The 15,059-nt window shown below is 42.2% G+C and overlaps 1 protein-coding gene across 3 annotated transcripts in view; it reads left to right on the top strand.

Moving 5' to 3' along the window:
• The window catches only part of SPECC1 (sperm antigen with calponin homology and coiled-coil domains 1), a 245,347-nt gene that overhangs the window by 24,608 nt on the left and 205,680 nt on the right, over positions 1–15,059 (top strand). The gene's annotated exons all lie outside the window — the stretch shown is intronic.

Below are 15,059 nucleotides of genomic sequence, written 5' to 3'. Positions count from 1 at the left end.
ATACCAAGTCTGTCAGGGCTGCTGATGGGAACTTTCCACAGAGGAGATTCTGAGGCCAAGCTGGTCATCTTCTTAGATAGGCAGCCAATCAAAGGCCTTATAAGAGCTTGGGGAACAGGAAAGCAGGTAAGTCAGAACGGTGAAACCTACAGCAGGCCAGGGGCTTGTCGCAAGGGTCTGCATACAGCAACAAGAGAAGGTGGGAAGGCTCAGGGAACAGCTAAGCTGACTCCAGTGTGTTTCCCAGCATGGGGCTGCATCCACGTTCCGAACGACACACTTGGTCGTGTACCTACTTGTCCTGGAGACAGGACCACCCTAAATAGCACCACTTCTTTCTTCTTTTCCTTCTCTCTCAAGTAAAGCGGTCTCTCCTCTGTGCTGAGTCAGTGGGACCTTTGTCAACTACCCCCTACTCATTTGTACTCTGACTTCTCCCTCTCCACTGATTTCTTCTCCCTCTACCTGTAAACATGCTCAAAGCTTTCCTGTCTTAAAAAAAGAAGTCCTGGACTTCCCTGGTGGCGCAGTGGTTAAGAATCCGCCTGCCAATGCAGGGGACACGGGTTTGAGCCCTGGCCCGGGAAGATCCCACATGCCTTGGAGCAACTAAGCCTGTGAGCCACAACTACTGAGCCAGCGCTCTGGAGCCCACGAGCCACAACTACTGAGCCCGCCTGCCACAACTACTGAAGCCCGCGCGCTTAGAGCCTGTGCTCCGCATCAAGAGAAGCCACCGCAATGAGAAGCCCGCGCACCTCAACAAAGAGTAGCCCCTGCTCGCAGCAACTAGAGAAAGCCTGCGCACAGCAACAAAGACCCAACACAGACAAAACTAAAAAAATAAATTAAAAAATTAATTCAAAAAAAAAACTTATTAAAAAGAAGTCCACCCAGATCCCCTACTCTGACCTCTAACTGTTGACTTCCTTTTATGCCTAAGTTTTCAGGAATAGCCTGACTCCCCTTGTCTCTCATTTCCTCCTTAACTCTGTAACCTTGCTTCTAACTCGGTCTTCTGTAGACGTTGTCCTCGCTGAGTTCAGCAGCGACCACCTAGGGGTATGTCCGTCTGCCCTCTGGATTCTTCCAGCTGAATGTCTCCAGCATTTCACATTCAGCATGAACTGAACTCATCCTCCGCTTGAGTGGTGTGATGATTTGAAAACATATCCACAAATTCTTTGATACTTTTCCTTTCAAGAGGTGGAGTTAATTCCCTGTTCTTGAATGTGGGCTGGACTTAATGACTCCCTCCTAATGAATGGAACAAGGCAGAAAGGATGTGTGAGACTTGAGGGTCATTAAAAAGATTGTGGCCTCCTCCTTGCTCTTTCTTGGGTCACCTGGTCCGGGGGAAGCCATGTGCCATCATTGAAGGCTATTCAAGCAACTATTCAAGTAGAGGTTCACTTGGCAAGAAACTGAGGTCTGCTAACACCCGGCGCTTAGTTGCCAGGCACGTGGGCGAACCCCTTGGAACTCCAGCTGTGGTCAAGCCTTAGGATGCTGCAGCCCCAGCTCAGGGACAGTCCAGCAAAGCCTCTCCTAGATTCCTGACCCACAGAAACTGTGAGATGATAAATGCTGGTTCTTTCAAGCTGGGAAATTTTGTGGCTAATTTGTTAACACAGCAGTAGATAATGAATATGCATGGCAAACCTTCTCTTTTGTCCATCTCAGCAAATTGTTTCCAAACTGGAAACACCTCCTTCCTCCCCCAGATCCGACTGGTGATCAAGTCCTGTTATTTCCATTTTGGTATCTGTAGGTTCAACCTCTTGTGAATTTCTCCGTCCCTCTCTTAGTATATTATATCTCATCTAGACTGTTTAAATTGCCTCCTAGCCGGTTTCTTGCTTCCAGCTTTACTCCCTTATAATCTATCCTCCACGCCGCCATCAGAGCAGTTGTCCTAAAATGTGAATTTGATCGCCTTGCTTCTTTGCTTAAATCCTCCTCACTGACTAGGGCTTATCAAGTCCAAACACCTTAGCAACACAGGTAAAGATATTTGAGGTTTGAGCCCTTCTTGCTTTGCAGCTTCATCTCCTGAATCTCATGCAGGAGAGAGTTTAGCCATCACAAGAATACTTGTTTATATTGCTTTGCAGCATTTCAGTATAGTTTTTAAATATGCCAATAATATGTGAAAAATGTATTTAATTTGTAAAGAAAACTGTCAACTACTGTGGAAGTCAGGCTCATGGAGACTTAGTTGCCCATTGTAGTTTGGTCACATCAAGGCATCCTGACATCTTATAAAGAAGATGTGGTACATATATACAATGGAACATTAGCCACAAAAAAAGAATGAAATAATGCCATTTGCAGCAACATGGATGGACCTAGAAATTATCATACTAAGTGAAGTAAGTCAGACAAAGACAAATATATGATATCACTTATATGTGGAATCTAAAATATGACACAAATGAACTTATCTATAAAACAAAACAAAACAAAAACAAACAGACTCATAGACATAGAGAACAGACTTGTGGTTGCCAAGTGGGGGTGGGGAGGGATGGAGTGGGAGTGTGGGATAAGCAGATGCAAACTATTATATATAGAATGGATAAACAACAAGGTCCTACCGTATAGCACAGGGAACTGTATTCAATATCTTGTATAAATCATAATGGAAAAGAATATGAAAAAGAACATATACATGTATAACTGAGTCACTTGCTGTACAGCAGACATTAACACAACATTGTAAATCAACTGTATTTCAATAAAATTTTTAAAAAAGGTATCCTAACATCTTAGCATTAAAAGCCTGGATGTTTTGGTTAAGATTCAGGCCGCTCCAAATATTGATTACTGAGATATACCGTGTCAGCGAGTCACCTGAGATCATAGAAACGGTCTTAATCAGCATCATCAATGTCTTGAAGAAATAGTTTTCTGTGATTCCTCATTTTAAGTACCCGTGTGAGTGCCTGTCCGGTGTGAAAAGCAAACCCTGGTGTCACATTCCGTACTGCACACTGAAGAGAGAGATCGTCCATGACCGTAGTTTGAGTCCGAGTGTTTATCCCTTTCTCAGCCCTGAGTGAAGATCAGATGGTTTATTCAGATCATCTGCTCTTGTCCGAGAAAAACAGCAGTGGTGTGGATGGGCCTTGAGTGCCATGTCTTTGAGTCTACTTTGCGGCTCCTTTTCTCCCTGGCTGCACCAGTGACAGGCCCTCCACCTGTCTAGCTCCCTGAGGTTTCAATCAACGGTGGGTTGAAGTTATCTGCGATTCCTCTTCCATGTGGCGTGCCATAGGTATTCCTTGACATTCAGAGCGTTATTTGATAGAGCAATTTTGCTAACATCTTGTTCTGTTTTCTCTCTGACCAAAACATGTATCATTAACTTTGGGGCAGTTCTAAAAAACGTTCCATTAGTGTATGTTCTGTACCAGTTTTATCTCTGAGGGGTACAACATTAAATGAGGCCTCTCTAGTTTTCCTTTGAAATGCATCGGTTTTGCCCTGAGAAACATTATTCTGCCCTTGAGGAAGAGCTTGGTTGGTTTACCAAAGAGGCCACGGTGCTTTGTTTGGAAGTCACGTGGAGGGCATGCGTGGTTTTCTGCCACTATTTCAGAAGCTTCATAAAAGCAGTAAAGTGCTCTAGCCCTTAGGAACAAATGCATCAATGGGCCAATAAATTCCAATTCTTCAGTGTTCGCTGCTGTGCTTTCTGCCTGAACATCCCTATTTTAACTGGCTGGGTGGCACGTCACAACGTATGGGACATGCATCTCTCCAGCTTACATTTTAGTCCTGTTCAATAGTGACCCTTCCAAACAACTGTACTTCAATTAAAAAAACGTTGATTCAAAATAGAAAAAAAACAGTGACCCTTCTGATTGCTGAGTCATATTTATACTCTCAACCTGACCTTTATGTTTCCTTGAACCTCTCTGCTATATCAATTTTTCTGAACTGATATAATGCTACAAAATATAAAAAGATAAAAACTGAGTTTTAACAAATACGAACACCAGTGCACCAATATTTTGAAAATATACAGTGAAAATAGAGTAACAGACCAACCAAGATGACCACATCCTTTTAACTAAAGGTTAGATGCAGAAAAATGACGAGTGCAAGTATAAATTTCAAACTTAACGGTTATATGAAGAGTGCAACAGGAGTTCAGTGAAAAGAATAATCTTAACATTTCAAGTTTGTAAAATACATGTGAGCAAAATTGTTGCATTTGTTTCTTTTGAAATTGAAATTCCCAGAGTACCTTTTGATGTGTTCCTCCAGTTTTTCTTTCAGTATTCAGCTAACATTTACTAAGTGCCCTGTGTTCCGCACTCGGCAGGGGCCAGGGAGAATAAGACAGAGCTTCTGCCCTCACAGAGCTAATGGCTTTTGCGTGTGCGGTTTCCTTCTGTATCATATCCAGTCTGTACTTTGCGGCTTATTTTTCTATTTCCCCTTTTTCTTACCTATTATGTTTCAGATCCATAAACTATATTAAGTCTGTGTCCTCATTTCAGGTTACTTTTTTCTCCAATCTAAACATACGATAACAATTGTGGCATTAATCCTTGTGTATACAAGCTCAGAAATGCCATTTTTAAAATTCCAGGTGTAATACATAAAACACATTCTTGTAAAAATTCAAATATAGCAGTACAGAGAGTAAAATATGAAAAGTCCCCTTTTACAGTCTCCAGTCCAGCTGCTTCCCAAAGCCATACATACAAGTGTGTGAAATTGCCTGTTTCCTACATTCTTGCTCACATTGTTATCCCTTTTAAAAAATATTAGTCCATATGATGGGTTTAAAAGTATCTCATTGTTGGGGCTTCCCTGGTGGCGCAGTGGTTGAGAGTCCACCTGCCGATGCAGGGGATGCGGGTTCGTGCCCCGGTCCGGGAGGATCCCACATGCCGCGGAGTGGCTGGGCCTGTGAGCCATGGCCGCTGAGCCTGCGCGTCCGAAGCCTGTGCTCTGCAACGGGAGAGGCCACAACAGTGAGAGGCCCGCGTACCAAAAAAAAAAAAAAAAAAGTATCTCATTGCTTTAGTTTATGTCTGCTGGATACTGGGTAGATTAAGCATCTTTTCATATGTTTATTAGTCTTTAGTATTTTTGTGAATTGCCTTTTCCTACCTTTCCCTTCTTTTCCCTCTGGGACTGTTGGTTTCTCCTTGACTTAACTTTGGTAATCTGTGTTTTCCCACAAAATTATCCATTTTGCCTAGTTTACAAATCCGTATATATAATTATGTCCTCTTTCTTGTTTCTAATTTGGATGCCTTTTCTTCTTCCTTGATTAAATTTGCCAGCGGTTTTTTTCTCTTGTTAGTCCTTTTAAAACACCAGCTTTTAATTTGATTAATCTTCTGGACCATTAAAAAATGTTTTCTGTTTCGTTAATTGCTGCTTTTTCTTTATTCATTACTTCCTTCTACCTCCGGTGGATGTACTACTTTCATTTCTTCCTTCTGCTTTCTGTGCACACATAGGAAGGTGGGAGCAAAGGCTCAATGGTTGTTGGGGGTTGGGAGAGTAACTGTTGGCGTCATCCTCGCCCCGCGTGCCCCCCTCCACCCCCATCACCAATACAGACGGTTCAGAATCAGGAAGAAACAAGTCAGGCATCAGGTGGAGATCGTGTCAGCTTTGTTAATAATAAGGCTGGCTTGAAGAATAATGCCTGACCTGCGATTAGTCAGGCTAACGACCCTTTCCCTCTGGGTTAACTTAACCAAGACATTCTTAGAGCAAATGCTTTTTGGAAGGTTCGACATGAAGCCAGTTAGAGCTGAACAAATCAACTGCTCAGGGGCTATGAGAGCTACATGCCCGCAGGGGAGTTCAGTCTCCAGAGTTCCATCCGGAGACCCAGATTGGAAACAAAGAAAAATGGGTGATTTGGTGGGTCCCCAGTTGGTGGCTGACTGAGCAGGGCCAGAGTAAGGGCATCCAGGGAGCTGGTGGGGAGCCTGGCGGAAGCAGGTGGTCTTGGGGTTCAGACTGGGCTGGGAGGCCTGTGGGACCTGCAGGGGAGGGAAGGAACACGAGTCTGGGAAGGGTGCAGGGGCAAACCAGGTTGGGAGGGAGGAGGTGGTGGGACAGCTGGAAGAGGGGCCGCTGGATGTCAGAGACAGGTCTTTCAGGTTCGGAATGCTGATGGCAGGAGAGTCAGGTAGACGGGCACATCTCCAGGAATGATGGGACTTGTGGGGGACCAAGGCTGAGTCATTCTTCAGACGCTCTGGGGCTCTTGTTCTTTCCCAAATTTAGCTTAACATCTGCTTTGAAGCCAAAAGAGTCACTGCTTTCCTATTCCTGGCTAATTAAACAAATTCAAACATACGCGTTGCCTCACTCAGCACCCTCACACGGCTAGGAGGGGAGCGCAGTGTGGGTGGCAGGTGCGTGGCACCAGCAGCCGAGGGTGGTCTGGGCTGCGGTGGGAAGTCAACAGAGCGGGTCCAGCCCTGGAGCCACATATGCCTCATGGCGACGTGACCTGTCCAGGCTCCTTTGGGCACATGAATTCATCTGGCCCTCCAGGAGTGCTTTTTATGACACTATATCAACGCATTGTAACTCATAGGCTGACAGAACTCTTGTTCCTAGCGGTGCATTTACAGAAAGAGCCTGGCCTTTGTGTTTTCTTAGGGAGGGTGCGGTGACCCCTGCCCAGAGCTCTTATGAAGGCCAACTTCACTAACCACCCCTTTCCTGGTGCAGTGTGTCTCCCTCTGTAATTACTCCTCTCTATGTAATTTCCTACAGTGAAATTTTATGCTTTAGAACTAAATTAAAAAGTCGTCTAAAGAGACGGTTGGGTTAACATAAAAATCAAGTTGCTCTTAGGAGGAATGAGTGTTTACAGTCAGGCCTTGTAGATATTTACGAGGAAGAGCAATGTATATCCTACACGCTGACGTCAGGTCGCAGAGTTTCTATAGTAGATCAGCATATTCACTATGACCTCCTAACCCATCAGGTAAACAATTATTCTTTCTTTCTTTCTTTTTTCGTTTTTAATTTTTGGCTGCGTTGGGTCTTGGTTGCTGTGCGTGGGCTTTCTCTAGTTGCGGCGCGTGGGGGCTACTCTTCGTTGCGGTGTGCGGGCTTCTCATTGCGGTGGCTTCTCTTGTTGTGGAGCACGGGCTCTAGGCATGTGGTCTTCAGCAGTTGCAGCAGTCGGGCTCAGTAGTTGTGGCACACAGGCCCCAGAGCATGCGGGCTTCAGTAGTTGTGGCGCCTGGGCTCCGTAGCTGTGGCTTGCGGGCTCTAGAGCACAGGCTCAGTGGTTGTGGTGCATGGGCTTAGTTGCTCTGCGGCATGTGGGATCTTCCCGGATCAGGGCTTGAACCTGTGTCCCCTGCATTGGCAGGCGGATTCTCAACCACTGCGCCACCAGGGAAGTGCCAGCAATTTCTATTTATACTCATTTTCCAGTAAGAAACGCTGGATCTGTTGCTGGCAGGTGACATGTAGAAACCCGTGAAGATTTTCCAGCTGTTTTTGCCCCTGGGAGGGCGCCCTTTCAAGGTGCATCATCACAGATCCTCGTGGGCACCTCTCTGCTAGAATGCAGAGGGGTCCTGGGGACTCTCACAGTCTTTGCAAAAATTCATCAAACATCTGTTTGAAGCCCATTCAGAGCCACTTTCATCTTTTGGCTTTGTCCTAGTTATTTTTAGGGTTGATACATTTATTTTTCCAAGAGCAAAACAGAACATTTTAAGGCTTTGATATTTGGCTAAGGTTTAGTAAATTCTGTTCCATGGAGAGCTGGCAGGTTTCCCATTGAGGCGCTTATGAACTTGGCTGGCACAGAGGTTTCCTTTAGCGCTGGTCTGGAGTCATGGACCCAGCCCAGGAGCTGGTCCACCCTTGTACTGTGCAGCCTCCGTGCCAGTGGACACCTGGACATGCCATTGTGGTCTGTCACCTCCCTCTGTTCTGAGATTCTCAGTCCCTGCAGAGGGAGTCTTGTCCAGGGTTTACTTACTTCTACAATTAAGAAAGCCTTCCTTGGGTCACATTGAACTTACTCTCTGCAGTATAAGCTATCAAGTCACAAATAGAGTCTGATGCTCTCAGATGCATAATTGTTGTTATGCTTAAATACTATTATTAAAATTGTACAGCGTTACACGTTCATTGTAATGAGTGTAGAACAATCTTAAAAACGTAAAGAAAATTAGAACCTCCCATCGTCCCAGCACCCAGAGATAACATCCTCTTTTTTGTAATTTATTTCTGAAATTTTTGTTTTAACGTGGTAAGAACACTTGACGTGAGATCTACTCTCTTGAATGTTTACACGTACAATACCTGATGGGTGATTGTAGGTACAACGTTATACAGCAGGTCTCTGGAGCTTTTGCTCATCTTGCTTGACTGAGACTTTATGCCCGTCAATTAAATAATTAAACTTTATGACCCATTCCCCTCCCCCGGCCCCTGGCAGCCACCATTCTCCTCTGTGATTCTGTGAATTTGACTCTTTTAGATTTCCTCACGTTAAGTGGAATCATGCGGTATTTGTTCTTTTGTGACTGGTTTGTTTCACTTAGCATAATGTCCTCAGGTTCATCCATGTTGTCACATGTTGCAGAATTTCCTTCTTTTTTGAGGCCGAATCATATTCCATTGTATGTGTACACCACATCTTCTTTATCCCTTCATCTGTCAATGGACACTTAGGTTGATTCCACGTCTTGGATATTGTGAATAACGCTGCCATGAACACAGGAGTGTTAATATCTCTTAGAGATCCTGATTTCAGTTCTTTTAGGTGAATGCCCAGAAGTGTGATGACCTGATCATATGATAGTTCCACAGTTGACCCTTGAACAACATGGGTTTGAACTGCATGGGTCCACTTACACACAGATTTGTAAAAATAAATATATGGTTGGCCCTCTGTAGCCACAGGTTCTGCATCTTCAATTCAGTGCTGATGCAAACTTAATACATGAGCCATGGGTGGTTGACTCTTTGGATGTGGTACCCATGGATACGGAGGGTGGGCTGCAGGACTTGAGCATCTGTTGATTTCGGTGTCCGTGGTGGGTCCTGGAACCAACCCCTGAAAACGCGGAGGGACAACTGTGTTTTTAATTTTTTGAGGAACCTCCATACCGTTTTCCATAGCGGCTGCACTGTTTTGCGTGCTCACCAGCAATGTACAGGGTTCCAGTATCTCCACATCCTCACCAACACTTGTCTTCTTTTTTTTTTTTTTATAATAGCCATCCTGACTGGTGTGAGATGATATCTCATTGTGGTTTTTATTTGCATTTCCCTGATGATTACTGATGTTAACCATTTTTTATATACCTGTAGGCCATTTGTATGTCTTCTTTGGAGAAACATCTACTTAAGTCATTGGCCTATCTTTTAATTGGATATTAGGTTTTATACTATTGAGTTGTAGGAGTTCCTTATATATTTTGGAGATTAACCCCTTATCAGATATATAGTTTGCAAATATTTACTCCCATTCTGTATGTTGCCTTTCCACTTTGTTGGTTGTTTCCTTTGCTGTGCAGAAGCTTTTGGGGTTTGATGTAGTCCTGACGGTTTATTTTTGTTTTTGCTGCTTGTGCTTTTGGTGTCATATCCATGATATCATTACCAAGACCAATGTCATGAAGTTTTTCACCTTTTTTTTTTTCTAAGAGTCTTATGGTTTCAGATCTTATGTTTAAGTCTTTAATCAATTTTGAGTTGGTTTTGTGTATGGTATAAGGGTACAGTTTCATTCTTTTGCATGTGGATATCTAATTTCCCCTGCACCATTTGTTGAAGAAACTATCTTTTCCCCATTAGAGATTCAGTGCAGTCCCTGTCAAAAGCCCAATGGCGGGTTTCCCTGGTGGTGCAGTGGTTGAGAGTCTGCCTGCCGATGCAGGGGACACGGGTTCGTGCCCTGGTTGGGGAAGATCCCACATGCCGCGGAGCGGTAGGCCCGTGAGCCACGGCCGCTGAGCCTGTGCATCCGGAGCCTGAGCTCCGTGGCGGGAGAGGCCACAACAGTGAGAGGCCCGCGTACCACAAAAAAAAAAAAAAAAAAAAAGCCCAATGGCATTTTTTAACAGAAATACTGAAAACAATTCTAAAATTCATATGGAACTGCAAAAAAACCCACAAATCATTTTGAGAAAGAGGAACAAAGCTGGAGGCACCACACTTTCTAATTAAAAAATACACTACAAAGCTATAGTAATCAAAACAGTATGGCATAAAAAACACACATATAGACCAATGGAACAGAATAAAGATTCTAGAAATAAATCTACACCTATATGGTCAACTCATTCTTCAGCAAGGGAGTCAATAATAACATTTTTAATATATAGACTTTTCTCTAAGTCTTTTTTCTATGCCTATTATAAATATGGTTTCCTACTGTATACACCTTTTACAATCATATTTTCCACTAATTTATTGTCACCATTGTTCTACATGATCAAATATGTTACAGTATCCTTTGTGAAGTTGCTATAAATCACATACCATAAATTCACAATTTTAAAGTGTACAATACAGTAGTTTTTCTTGTGTATTGACAAAGTTGTGCAACACTCACCTCTGTCATATTCCAGAATATTTACATCACCCCAAAAAGGAATCCCGGAGCCATTAGCAGTCACTCCCCATTCTAACCTATCCCTTCATCCCTGGGCAACCACTAATCTACTTTCTGTATTTACGGATTTGCCTATTCTGGAAATTGCATATGAATGTAATCATACAATATGTGGCCTTTTTGACATGGCTTCTTTCACTCAGCATAATGTTTTCAAGGTTCATCTATGTTGTAGCATGTGCCACTACTTCACTCTTTTTTTTTTTTTTTTTTTTACTTCTTTCCTTTTTACTGATGAATACTATTCCATCATATGGACCTACACATTATGTGTATCCATTCATCCCTTAATGAACATTTTTTTTCTACTTTTTGGCTATTGTGAATAGTGTGGTTGTGAACATTTGTGTACAAATTTTTGTTTAAACTCCTGTTTTTGGTTCTTTGGGGTATATACCAAGGAGTGGAATTACTGGGTCACACAATGTATGAAGGTTCAATTTCTTCATATCCTTGCCAACACTTATTACTGTCTGTCTTTTTGCCTATAGTCATCCTAGTAGATGTGAGGTGGTATCCAATTGTAGCTTTGATTTGCATACCACTAATGCCTAATGATGGTGAATATCTTTTCATGTGCTTTTTGGCCATTTGTATATTTTATATTCTCCTTGGAGAAATGTGTGTTTGGCTCCTTTGCCCATTTTTTGGTTGGGTTACTTGTCCTTTATACTCTGGATAATAGACCCTTATCAGATATATGATTTGCAAATATTTTCTCCCATTATGTGGGCTATCTTTTTACTTTCTTGATAGTGTCCTTTGAAGCACAAAAGTTTTTAATTTTTATGAAGTCTAGCTTATCTAGTGTTTCTTTGGTTGCTTGTGTCTTGGGTGTAATATCTAAGAAAACATTGCCTAATCCAAGGTCATGAAGTTTTATACTTATATTTTCTTCTAAGAGTTTTCTGTTTTTAGCTCTTACATTCTGAGGTGATTCTTGCATGTGGTATGTGGTAGGAGTCTAACTTCATTCTTTTGCATGTGGATGTCCAGTTGTCCCAACACCACTTGTTGAAAAGACTGTTCTTTCCCCATTGAATCGTTTTGGCACCCTTGTCCAAAATCAACTGCCTATAAATGTATGGGTTCGTTTTTGGACTCTGAGTTCTTTTCTGTTTATCTACATATGTCTATCCTTATGCCAGTACCACATGGTCTAGGCTGCTGTAGCTTTGTAGTAAGTTTTGAAATTGGGAAGTGTGAGTCCTGCTTTGTTCCTCTTTTTCAAAATTGTTTTGACTATTCTGGGTCCCTTGCATTTCCATATGAGTTGTAGAATTAACTTGTCAACTTCTGTGAAAAGAGCAGCTAGAATTTTGATATGGGTTGTGTTGATTCTGTAGATCAATTTGAGGAGCGTTGCCGTCTCAAGTTTTTCAGTACTTGAACCTGGGATGTCTGTCCATTTACTTAAGACTTCTTCAATTTTTTAAATGTTTTATAGTTTTTAGTGTACTGCAAGTCTTGCATGTATTTTGTTAAATATATTTCTAAATATTTTTGAGGCTATTGTAAATGGAATTTAAAAAATATATTTGGATTGTTTATTACAAGTGTATAAAAATAAAATTGATTTTTGTACATTGATCTTGTAGCCTACAACCTTGCTGAACAAGTTTATTAGCTCTGTTTTGTTGTTGTAGATTCCTTAGGATTTTCTACATATGAGATCATGTCATCTGCTAATAAATATAGCTTTACTTTCTTACCAGTCTGGATACCTTGTCTTTCTTCCTCCTTCCCTCCCTCCCGCCCTTCCTTCCTTCCTTCCTCCTAATTTCCCTGGCTAAAGACTCCATTATATTGTTGACGAGAAGCGGTGAGAGCAGACATCCTTACCTTGTTACTGCTCTTACAGGAAAAGTTTCAGATTTTCACCATTAAGTACGATGTTAGTTGTTGGGTGTTTTGTAGTTGCTCTTTATCAGGCCAAGGAGTTTCTCTTTTATTCCTAGCCTGTTGAGTGTTTTTTTTTTTTTTTTAATCGTGAACGTGCATTGGATTTTGTCAAATGCTTTTCTGCATCTATTGAGATGATTATGTGGTCGTGCCCTTTATTCTATTAATATGGTGTATTTGATTGATTGTCATATGTTGGAAAACCTTGAATTCCTGGGTAAATCCCACTTGGTCATGGTGTATAGTCTTTTATATATATTGTTAAATTTGGTTTGCTAGTATTTTGTTGAGGATTTTTGCGTTAGTATCATAGGGAATATTGGTTGATATATGTCACTTTTAACAGCTGCATAATGTTTAATCATGTGAATATACCATCATCTAACCAATTCGATTTTAATCATTTCCTTTGTTGTCATCGTTGTTATAATCAAGGATAAGCTTATAACTCTTGTACACACAGCTGTAAATTCCTTCATAATTATTTTCATAGGATTCATTTCTACAAATGGAATAACTGAACCAAAGGTTATGCATAGATGCTCAGCTCATCTTGTCATTGGCATTTACATTTTGTTCATAGTTTTTGTTTCGCAGAGTTTTTGTTTTTTAAAGTAGTCAAATGTGTTTTTCTTTATGTATTCTGCTTTTGCAGGTGGGCTCCGAGGGGCCTTTTTCATCTTGTTTAGATATAGAATATCCTCTATTTTCTTCTAGTTCTTGTAATGCTTCATTTTTATTTATTTTTTTGCGGTGCGCGAGCCTCTCACTGTTGCGGCCTCTCCCGTTGCGGAGCACAGGCTCCGGACGCGCAGGCTCAGCGGCCATGGCTCACGGGCCCAGCCGCTCCGAGGCATGTGCGATCCTCCCGGACCGGGGCACGAACCCGCGTCCCCTGCATCGGCAGGCGGACTCTCAACCACTGCGCCACCAGGGAAGCCCTAATGCTTCTTTTTCTACCCACTTAAATCTTTATTCCTTCAAAATTCATTTGGTGTGAGGTAGGAATCTCTTTCCTTCTTTCCCTGTCACTCTCTTTTTCTGCCTATGACCAGCCAGTTTTCCCAATGCCATTTTAAAAAACAATCCATTCCTTGTCCTCAGATTAGTGACGCCATCTTTATTGTAATCCAAATTCTCATGCTTGCGCTTTGTTATGGTTCACTGATGATCCTTCTATTCCTGAGCCGTACTATTATAATTATTTTACTTTTCTGGTCTGCTTTAATATCTGGGAGTATAAATACACTTTCTTTTTTTTTTAGAATTTTCTTTTATAGAGAAGAATGAATTATTTTACCAGATGAATTTTAGGATAACTTTATAAAGAATTTTCTTCACACTTCTAATCCTATTAGAATTTTTATTGGAATTACAATACATTTATAAAATTATTTTGTGAATGATGAATATCTAATTGGAAAATCATGGTATATTTTTCCCTCCAGGCCTCTTTTTGTCATTCTGTAAAATATTGTAGATTTTGGGGGGGCAACAGCAATTTTCTTACCAGGTTTATTCATAGATATTTTATATATATATTTTTTACTTTGTAAGTAGGATTTGTTTAGCACGCAGTAACGTATTTAATTAATTATTTTATTACACAATTTTAATACCTACTTGTTTTAGAAAATTTAGAAGATACAAGGTGAATTAAAAAAAATAAATGACCTGCAATTCCAGAGATAACCACTGTTAACATTTTGTGTATATCTTCCTATTAATAGATTTACAGTCCGATTGGGGAAGTAAGACATGATCACATGAAAGGCTTAACTCCAAGGCGCTAGTGGGTGACTAGCTTGTACTTTTTTGTCTGTCCAGCTTTTTTTTTTTTTTTGCTTTTGGGAACTGCTCTTACAACTAGTGGGGTCACCAATCACCCAGGTCCCTCTCCCCTCCACTGGGTTGGACAGTGTATCACTCTGGGGTTCTTTTCTGAGGTCTCTTCTCCTGAGATCTTGAATGCTTAAAGCCCCCTAGTCCTGGAATGCTGCTGGGAAAGGCTTTCCCATCCCAAGAGCTCCTGTGTTGGAGTGACGCGAACTCAGGGAAGCAGAGCTGAGAGGTGATGAGAAGCAGCTTCCCAGTGGCGTTTGAACCTCCAGGTATAACTGGCTTAAAGCCAGCTTGAAGTCATCCCCAGACTAGCCAGTTAGCCAGTAAGTTTGCTATTTTGCTTAAACGGAGTTCTGTCACTTGCAGAGTCCGGACCATGGCCACCTCCTGTGACTGTGCCACGGGGCCATGCGCTGGAGGAACCCCGGGGTGAGTTAGGTCCCCGTGCGTCCCCGGCACCCCGGAGGATGGACCTTCCTCCGCGAGGGCGTGTCCCGTGCATTGTGCCTCTCGCTTTCTTTAAGGGAAAGAGGGGGGGCCCCCCGAGGCAGCAGCGTTTGCCAGGGGGGCATGGGGCCACAGTTATAGCAACACCCCTGGCGGTGGAGGTAGTGGGGAGCGGTTCTAAGCTGCGTGAGCAGAGCACCTTTCTGTGGTCTGGGATGGGGATGGAACCGCG

The sequence above is a fragment of the Orcinus orca genome, chromosome 19 (assembly GCF_937001465.1).
Source record: "Orcinus orca chromosome 19, mOrcOrc1.1, whole genome shotgun sequence".
Lineage (NCBI taxonomy): Eukaryota > Metazoa > Chordata > Mammalia > Artiodactyla > Delphinidae > Orcinus > Orcinus orca.
Note: the sequence above shows the minus strand (reverse complement) of the source record. Positions and strands in the feature narration are given on the sequence as shown.